We start from the raw sequence: 8,136 nt of genomic DNA, 5'->3' as shown, positions 1-8,136 counted from the left end.
AAATAACATATCTTTCTAATATTTCCCTTAAAAATTATTTCACATTGATTACGTCAGCTGAATTTTACAGACTCAAAAAAATGAGCTCAGGAAAGTGAACGGATGGCTCTAAATACCCCCTAGAAAGTGGGGCACAGGGACCGGACTCCAGCCTCAGGCAGAGGATTTCAAATGTCTGGTGAGATCTTTCACCAAGCTGCAGCTGTGTGCCAGGGACTCAGGAGTAGAACATGGCACATAGCGCTACTATCAGGGGATTCAGAACCATTGAACTCAAGATCACGACCCTGTGCAGGGGGACACCTTTTCATGGCTGGGGAATACAAGCAGCCACTCACGCTCAGTCCTTCCCAGTAATTCACCACTCCTGGATTGAATTATTTCCTCAACTAGGGGTGGGAAAGAGTCTAGTTAGAAGCCTGAAATTTCACTAATGTATCCTAGCAAGTAAGCAGTAAGAACCGGGACTTGCAGAGCACTGACCATATGTCAGGATGATATCAATAATTTACCCCCTTTCCTCCCAGAATTGGCTGCTCTATTTCAACTGAGGAAACCAAAGAGAAAAATTAAATGATTTGACTGTGATCACACACATAAGCTCAGAGCCAGGACTTGAACCCAGATCCCCTCCTGGTCATCAAAGCCCTAACTGTCCCATCAAGCTGTGCTCAACCTTGGGAGGGTGCCTCAAAATCAGTACTAAACAGTTATTCTCCACAGAGACAAGTGGCTAGAAAGCTTACTTTTCCAGAACCTGCTTTTTCTTTTTTTTAAAGCTTGTATGTTTGTATTTATTTATTTGTTTGTTTGTTTATTTAAAAGATTTATTTATTTATTCATTTATTTGGGAGAGAGAGCACAGAGGGAGAATGAGGGGGAGAAGCAGACTCCCCGCTGGACAAAGATCTCAATGTGGGGCTCGATCCCAGGACTCCAGGATCATAACCCGAGCCGAAGGCAGACGCTTAACTGACTGAGCCACCCAGGTGCCCCTTTATATATATTTTTAAAGATTTATTTATTCATTTGACAGAGAGAGAGAGAGAGCAGGGTGAGGGGCAGTGGGGGAGAAAGAAGCAGAGAAGCAGACTTCCCACTGGTCATGGAGTCCCCCATGGGGCTTGATCTTACAACTTTGAGATCACAACCTGAGCTGAAATCAAGAGTAGAATGCTTGACAACTGAGCCACCCAAGCACCTCTGTTTTATTTTTTTATATTAATTTCATGGGTAGAATGTAGTGATTCATCAGTTGCATACAACACCCAGTGCTCATTACATCAAGTGCTCTCTTAATGCGTGTCACCCAGTTATCCCTTCCTACCTCCTACCCTTCCAGCAACCTTCAGTTTGTTCCTTATAGTTAAGTCTCTTATGTTTTGCCTTCCTCTCTGTTTTCATCTTGTTTTATTTTTCCTTCCCTTCCCCTGTATTCATCTGTGTTGTCTCTTAAAGTCTTAAATTTCACATATCAGTGAAATCATATGGTATTTGTCTTTCTTGGATTGACTTACTTCACTTAGCATAATACCTTCTAGTTCCATCTACATTGTAAATGGCAAGATTTCATTCTTTTTGATGGCTGAGTAATATTCCATTGTATAATATATACATTTTCTTTCTGCATTCATAGCAAGGTAAAGAGAAAATCCTGAAAGCAGCTCAGGACAAGAGGTCCTTAACCCACAAGGGTAGACGCATAACACTGGCAACACACCTGTGCACAGAGACCTGGCAGGCAGAAGGGACTGGCATGACATATTCAGCATGCTAAATAGGGAAAGCATGCACCCAAGAATACTTTATCCAGCAAGCCTGTCATTCAGAATAGAAGGAGAGATAAAGAGTTTCCAAGACAAACAAAACTAAAGAATTTGTGATCACTAAACCAGCCCTGCAGGAAATATTTAAGGGGATTCTTTGAGCGGAGAGATCCCAAAAATAACACAGACCAGAAAGGAACAGAGACAATTTATAGGAACAGTGACTTCACAGAACCTGCTTTTTAAACCCCTTTATTTAGTATGGCATTCAAAATTCTGGCATGTAGATGTATCCCTCAAATAACAATGGAAAGTCATTAACAATCAACCTAAAGCAATACTAAGAAAATGAATGTACATGGGAGAAAACTGAGGAGCATTAAGTCAGTGCATCCTCTGGCAGGGAGAGGCTGAACACTGGCCATTCAATTTACAAGGAGATTGTTGAAGTTCAAGGAAAGACAGAAAGTATATTTCTTAGAACTGATGGCATTTTTTTTGCAAATAAAATATACTTATATATCAACAGCATTTTAAATCCTTGTAGCCAGAAGTCTTTACACAGGACAGAGTAAGTGGAGGGAGGTTTAAGACTTCTGTGAACCGGGACGCCTGGGTGGCTCAGTTGGTTAAGCAGCTGCCTTCGGCTCAGGTCATGATCCCAGCGTCCTGGGATCGAGTCCCACATCGGGCTCCTTGCTCGGCAGGGAGCCTGCTTCTCCCTCTGCCTCTGCCTACCACTCTGTCTCCCTGTGCTCGCTCGCTCTCTAACAAATAAATAAATTAAAAAAAAAAAAAAAAAGACTTCTGTGAATCATCCCTGATGTTTGCAGTCATTTGGTTCTCTTTTAATTAACTCTTCTGGGGAAAAGAGATGTTGGTAGCATAGGAATTCCTAGATGTTCATTTCTATAAAATTAACAGCAAAAAGTAACAATTAATATTCTACTAAGACCAGACATTTTATATATGTAATAATAATAACAAGAGTAGTGGTTAGCACTTACTAAACACTTGCTGTAATGGCAGGCACTATTCTGAATGCTTTACTGTATTATCTCATCTGATCCTCGCAACGACCTAATATTTGCCCTATTTTCCATAAGAGGAGGTTGAATAACTTGCCCAGAACTCATAGAGCCAACAAATGGTGGAATCAAGCAATCTGACTCTAGGCCCTGAGCTCTAACCCACGCGTGATATGCCATTGAATTTGAGCATCCCCAGGGCACCTGGGTGGCTCAGTCCATTAAGTGTCTGACTCTTGATCTCAGCTCAGGTCTTGATCTCAGGGCCCTGAGTTGAAGCCCTACGGTGGGCTTCAAAGGTGGAGCCTACTTATTAAAAAGAGAGATACGATCATTTGAATGCCCCCATAATCCTGTATCCTGGAAGACCCTTTTTATGGGTAACAAAATTGCACCTCAAACAGGTTAAGCAGCTGAAACAGAGCTCAGCTTCAAATTCAGGTCCGTCTATCTCCAAAACCCCTGATCCTTCTACCCCAGTTTCCCTAAAAAGAAATGAGGTGTGAGAGATGGAGAGAAGAAAAGACAGGTCTGGGGAACAAGCTCTACGGACACCTCCCAGGTGTCGGCAGGGTTTCTCCTGCCCCTCGAAATCTAGACAACGGTCTCTACAAACCCCTCTGTGCATCTTGGGAGGAGAGCATCTGGGGTGCTGCTCTGTCCCAGCCACTTTGGTCTCCAGGGTCCTGTCTCAGCTGACTGCTGTCCCTGTTCTCCACTGGACCCAGCTCCGGGATCCAGCCCCATCCCCACGAGTTCCACAGTGGTCCCAGGGGTGTGTACCAGACAGCCCCATACTTCTGTTCCAAAATAAAAAAGTTCTCAGACCTTCCCTTCCACCCAAGCCCCAGCTCCCATCAGAAGGCTCGTCTGTCTCTCCTTCAGCCCCCGTCCTCTCTCCTTGAGCCCCCGTCTCTGGAGCAAGGACTCCTTCCCCTCTTTCACACACAGTCATTCAGTCTCAGGGCCCCTCTTATTTAAGACCCTCTCCTGAGGCCTATTATTTCATATCTAGAAACCTTCTCAAGGTGTTTTTTTTTTGCCTGCCCAGAGGAGGCACAACTGTGGCTTTGACAGTGGCCATGCGGCTACCGAACCCACCACAGGTCTTTATCACCGGGAAAACTGGGCTGCGGAGTAGCGTCAAGGCTACAGAAACTGCCCGTCAGGAAAACCTCAGGCTACTTCACTTTTACAGGCTTATAATTCCCAACATCCAACATCACGTTTGACACTGCTTGATCTCCACTGCTTAAATCAAATATACATCTTATATAACCTTGGCTGTGACTGGCCTGCTCCCATCTCCCTCAGCCTCCGAGGCAAGTCAGGAAGAAAGGAATCTTGTTGGCCAGGCACTTGGCAGCCACGTGGCTCACAGGCCTGCCAGTTCCCAGGGAGGCTGATCCTGGCAGCCCGCCTGGAAGCCTGGGTGCCCCTGGGTCCCACGCCTTTCCTTGCAGGGTCACCCCATTTGTGACTCAATACACTTCCTGATGTTTCTGGACTTCTTTTCACGTAAGAGCGAGCTAACACATCTGCCAAATGCTGCCTCCGTGATGGTCTTAAGGACTGTTTCTTGGTGGGACTGCGACCGGCCCAACACAGACTTTCTCCAGGAAATGCAGCTGATGCTATCAGACTCCGACGCTGGCAGGAGACACGTTAACCTTTGTCAGCAGACTAGGTTGGCAGTGTGAAAAAGCAAATAAACACAGGATCCCTAAGGAAGGAGTTCTGAGGAGAAGGTAGGTAACTATGGCACACCAGGTAGCACTCCAGGTAGCTGGACAGGACGACAGGGCCGTGAGATTTAGATCTTGACCTCACTCTACCCCAAAGCAGCCCTGTGGCCTGGAGCCCAGCCTGTGACCTGAGTCTCCATTCCCTTCTCTGAAAATGGAGATAGTAATTTGTTAGCTATAACCACCATTACACCGGTAAGCACATAGGATCTTTACTTTGAAAGTATTTATTGAGTACCTACTACGTGCTGGGCCCTGGACTAGACACAAGGGATAGAGTGGGAAAAGGTCAGACCTAGGCTCTGGCCAGTGGAACTTTCATTTTAGGAGGGAAATATAGACCTTCCTTCAACACGCAGTGATACAACTCATTTATTCATTAGTTATGACTGTGACAAACACACCTGAGGGAAAGTATGGGATTTCCTGAGGAAATACCTAATAGAGAGAGGCTGGCTGGAGATGATTTCCTAAGGGGGAGTATAGGGGTGGGGTGGTGGCTGATGGCGAGCAACCCTCGCATGGAGGCTGAGGCCTGAGGGAAGGGGAAGAAGTGGGAGCAGCCTGCGGCCTCGGGGCCGTTTCCCACTGGAGGACCCGGATGAGGCAGCTCTGGGGAGAGCCAGTGCACCCGGGCTTGAACGAGCAAGAGGCTGGAAGAGACCAGGAGGCTGGAAGACACAGGGCCTGCAGGTCTTGCTCAGGATCATGGATTGTAGTCCTAAAACCAGCAGGAAATTATTAAGAAGTGTTTGTAGCAGAGTGGGAAGACCCAGCTTTCCTAGTCAATGAGGCTATTTTGAGGACGGGGCCCCAGAGGGGGACCCAAGCAGAAGCCTGCTGGAGTAATTAAGGGGCTGTCAGTATAATTACAATAAGAGACAGCGACATTGGGGGGCCCGGGTGACTCAGCGGGTTAAAGCCTCTGCCATCGGCTCAGGTCATGATCCCAGGATCCTGGGATCAAGCCCCGCATCCGGCTCTCTGCTCGGCGGGGAGCTTGCTTTCCCCTCTCTCTCTGCCTGCTGCTCTACCTCCTTATGATCTCTCTCTGTCAAATTAATAAATAAAATCTCAAAAAAATATTTTCAACGTTCAGATTGCCTATATCGGTGTTTTTTTTTAACGTGTTCCTTGAAATAAGAGTTTTTTGAGCACCGGCAGATATCCAGCTGCCGAGAGAGGCGAGAATCTGTCACTCTCTGACTGCAAAAGCCTCCAGGGGCCGCTGGAACGGAGAGCAATGGGATGGAACATCGGTTTCCTTCTGCATTCTGGAAGCGTCCTGCAGAGTGATGCACCGCCCCAGCCCAGAAGTAGCTGAACTTGGGACTTTGTTACTTACCCCCAACTACTGCCAGCTCTTTGGAGGAAAATAGAAAGACTTCACATGGATTATGTCCTTGGAAAACTCTTCTTGGTCCTGGCATAGTTGCATATTACCCAGTTAGAGTAAGAAGGAGCCCCTGTGCAGTCCATCCAGTTTTCCCCTCTATCAATTTGCCCAAGAAAAATTTGTGTTCATTTATGAGGAAGCATACAGGAAAATGTGACTCAACAGGGCAGTTAGAATCTGGAGCTTATATACCATCTTCTCTCCTTTTTAAGCTTTCATTTATTATCTGAGAGAGAGAACAAGAGCATGAGCATGAGCATGATCGATCCCAGGGCCCTGGGATCATGACCTGAGCTGAAGGCAGAGGCTTAAACCACTGAGTCACCCAGGCGCCCCTGTCCATCAATTTCTGATTGCACTTCACAAGTACTGAAGGATATGCCAAAGAGAGTAATAATGAAAAACAACAGCTAAGTGAAGATGGCAGATACTTCTCTGACTAAGCCACCTAGGCACCCATACCATCTCTTTATATATATATTACATAAATATATATATAATATATATGTGATTTATTTATTTATTTTTGAGAGAGAGAGGGAGGGTCGAGGGGCAGAGGGAGAGGGAGAAAGTCTTAAGCAGACTCTTCCCTGAGCACAGAGCCCAGTCCCACAACCCTGAGATCCCAACCTGAGTCGAAACCAAGAGTTAGTCACTTAACCCACTGCACCACCCTGCTGCCCCAGAGCTTATACACCATCTTAATGGGAGAAAGGAAAGAGGAGAAAGAGTACTTATGGGAAAACAAATGACATTTAGGGAAGCTAAATGGGCCCCTAGGAGAATAAATGGCAAGTATGGGAGTTTTGTGACTGTGTCTGTTCAGAAGGTCTTGTATCCAGGTGGTAAGATTGTGTCCCTGGCTGTGAAGAAGAAGAGCTGATTTATGACACTTGAGTTTTTGCTGGGGGGTTCGGGGGGCAGGGACTCTGCTGTTGGACAGATAAAGGGAGTTCAGGGAAAGAGCCACTTCCTGCTCCATTGATTCTCAAATGCCCACAGCTCAAAATCATTTTTACGTCACAGTGGCATATTCTGGACCCCTTCATTGCTAGAAACAAACTCACTAGAAAGAAACGGAGGCCATATTCTAGATCTCTGTCTGCATCTAGGGCATCACGAAGTGCAAGTTCCAGTACCAGCCTCTTGAGTGGCTTACGTGGCTTCCGGGCTGCTACAGTTCCAGGAAATGTAAGACGAGCCTCAGGTGTTTAAAATATCACCTTACTCCATCACCGCACACACTCTCAGAAGGTTCCCCCTGTTACACTCAACCACAGGTCTGGAAGATTCCTGTGGACTTAGTTTAGGGGGAACCTCAGGATGGAAAGAGGAGAGGAAGAGGTTTGTACGAGTCCGATGCGCTGTCGGTGTACAGTAGGAACACAGACACACACGCACGCACACATCGTGAGTAGTTAGATGGCTCCATTTAAGAGGTGTTCAAGTCCCAGGGATGGAAGGGCCCATCAGGTTCTTCCTGCTGTGAACTAGGAGCTGAGCGCACAATTGTACACACATGCTGACATCAGTGGGGGCTCTCAGGGGAAGTTAAGACATGTGACCCGCGCTCTCGTGCAAGGTCTGTCAGGGCAAAGGAGACCCTCTGTGGATATGGTGCGTCATGTCAGAAAAACATCACACCCAGCACTTGTCCCAGATGATGTATGATTTCAGGAAAGGGCAGGGTAGGTCAGGGCAGGACAGGGTAACAGGAAAGAGTGTGGAACCAGTCAAATGTTCACATTCCATCTTGAGTATTGTATAATAAGCTGGAGGGCCTCTATTGTTGGGGACATAGAGTTCACTCACCTCGGCTTGTTTCTCACTGACAAGAAAATTGGAACCTGCCATTTAGACTCTTCTCATCAGACTACTGAGTGAAATTCCAATGGTCCCAAGCTCATGCATGCTGTGTCTTCTCATATCAGTCACGCAGAGTATGGTTTGTTTGGCCAAGCCTAGATGGTTGACTGATCTGTGGTCTTCAGGTCAGAACTCACTCAATAGTGTGATCCAATTGATAGGATCAAGACCAAAACTGAACAGTGTCTACTTCTGGGAGGAAAGGCACACCAGCATCCACTCCTACCAGACAGTCATATGACAGAGAGGTACACAAGAAAACATACCCAAAATATACCTTAGAATTCGTTTTTTGACAAAACTTTGTAGAGGGTCAACTGTTGACTTTTATCTAT

The sequence above is a fragment of the Martes martes genome, assembly GCF_963455335.1.
Source record: "Martes martes genome assembly, chromosome: 2".
NCBI classification, from domain to species: domain Eukaryota; kingdom Metazoa; phylum Chordata; class Mammalia; order Carnivora; family Mustelidae; genus Martes; species Martes martes.
This window is presented reverse-complemented; position numbering follows the sequence as displayed.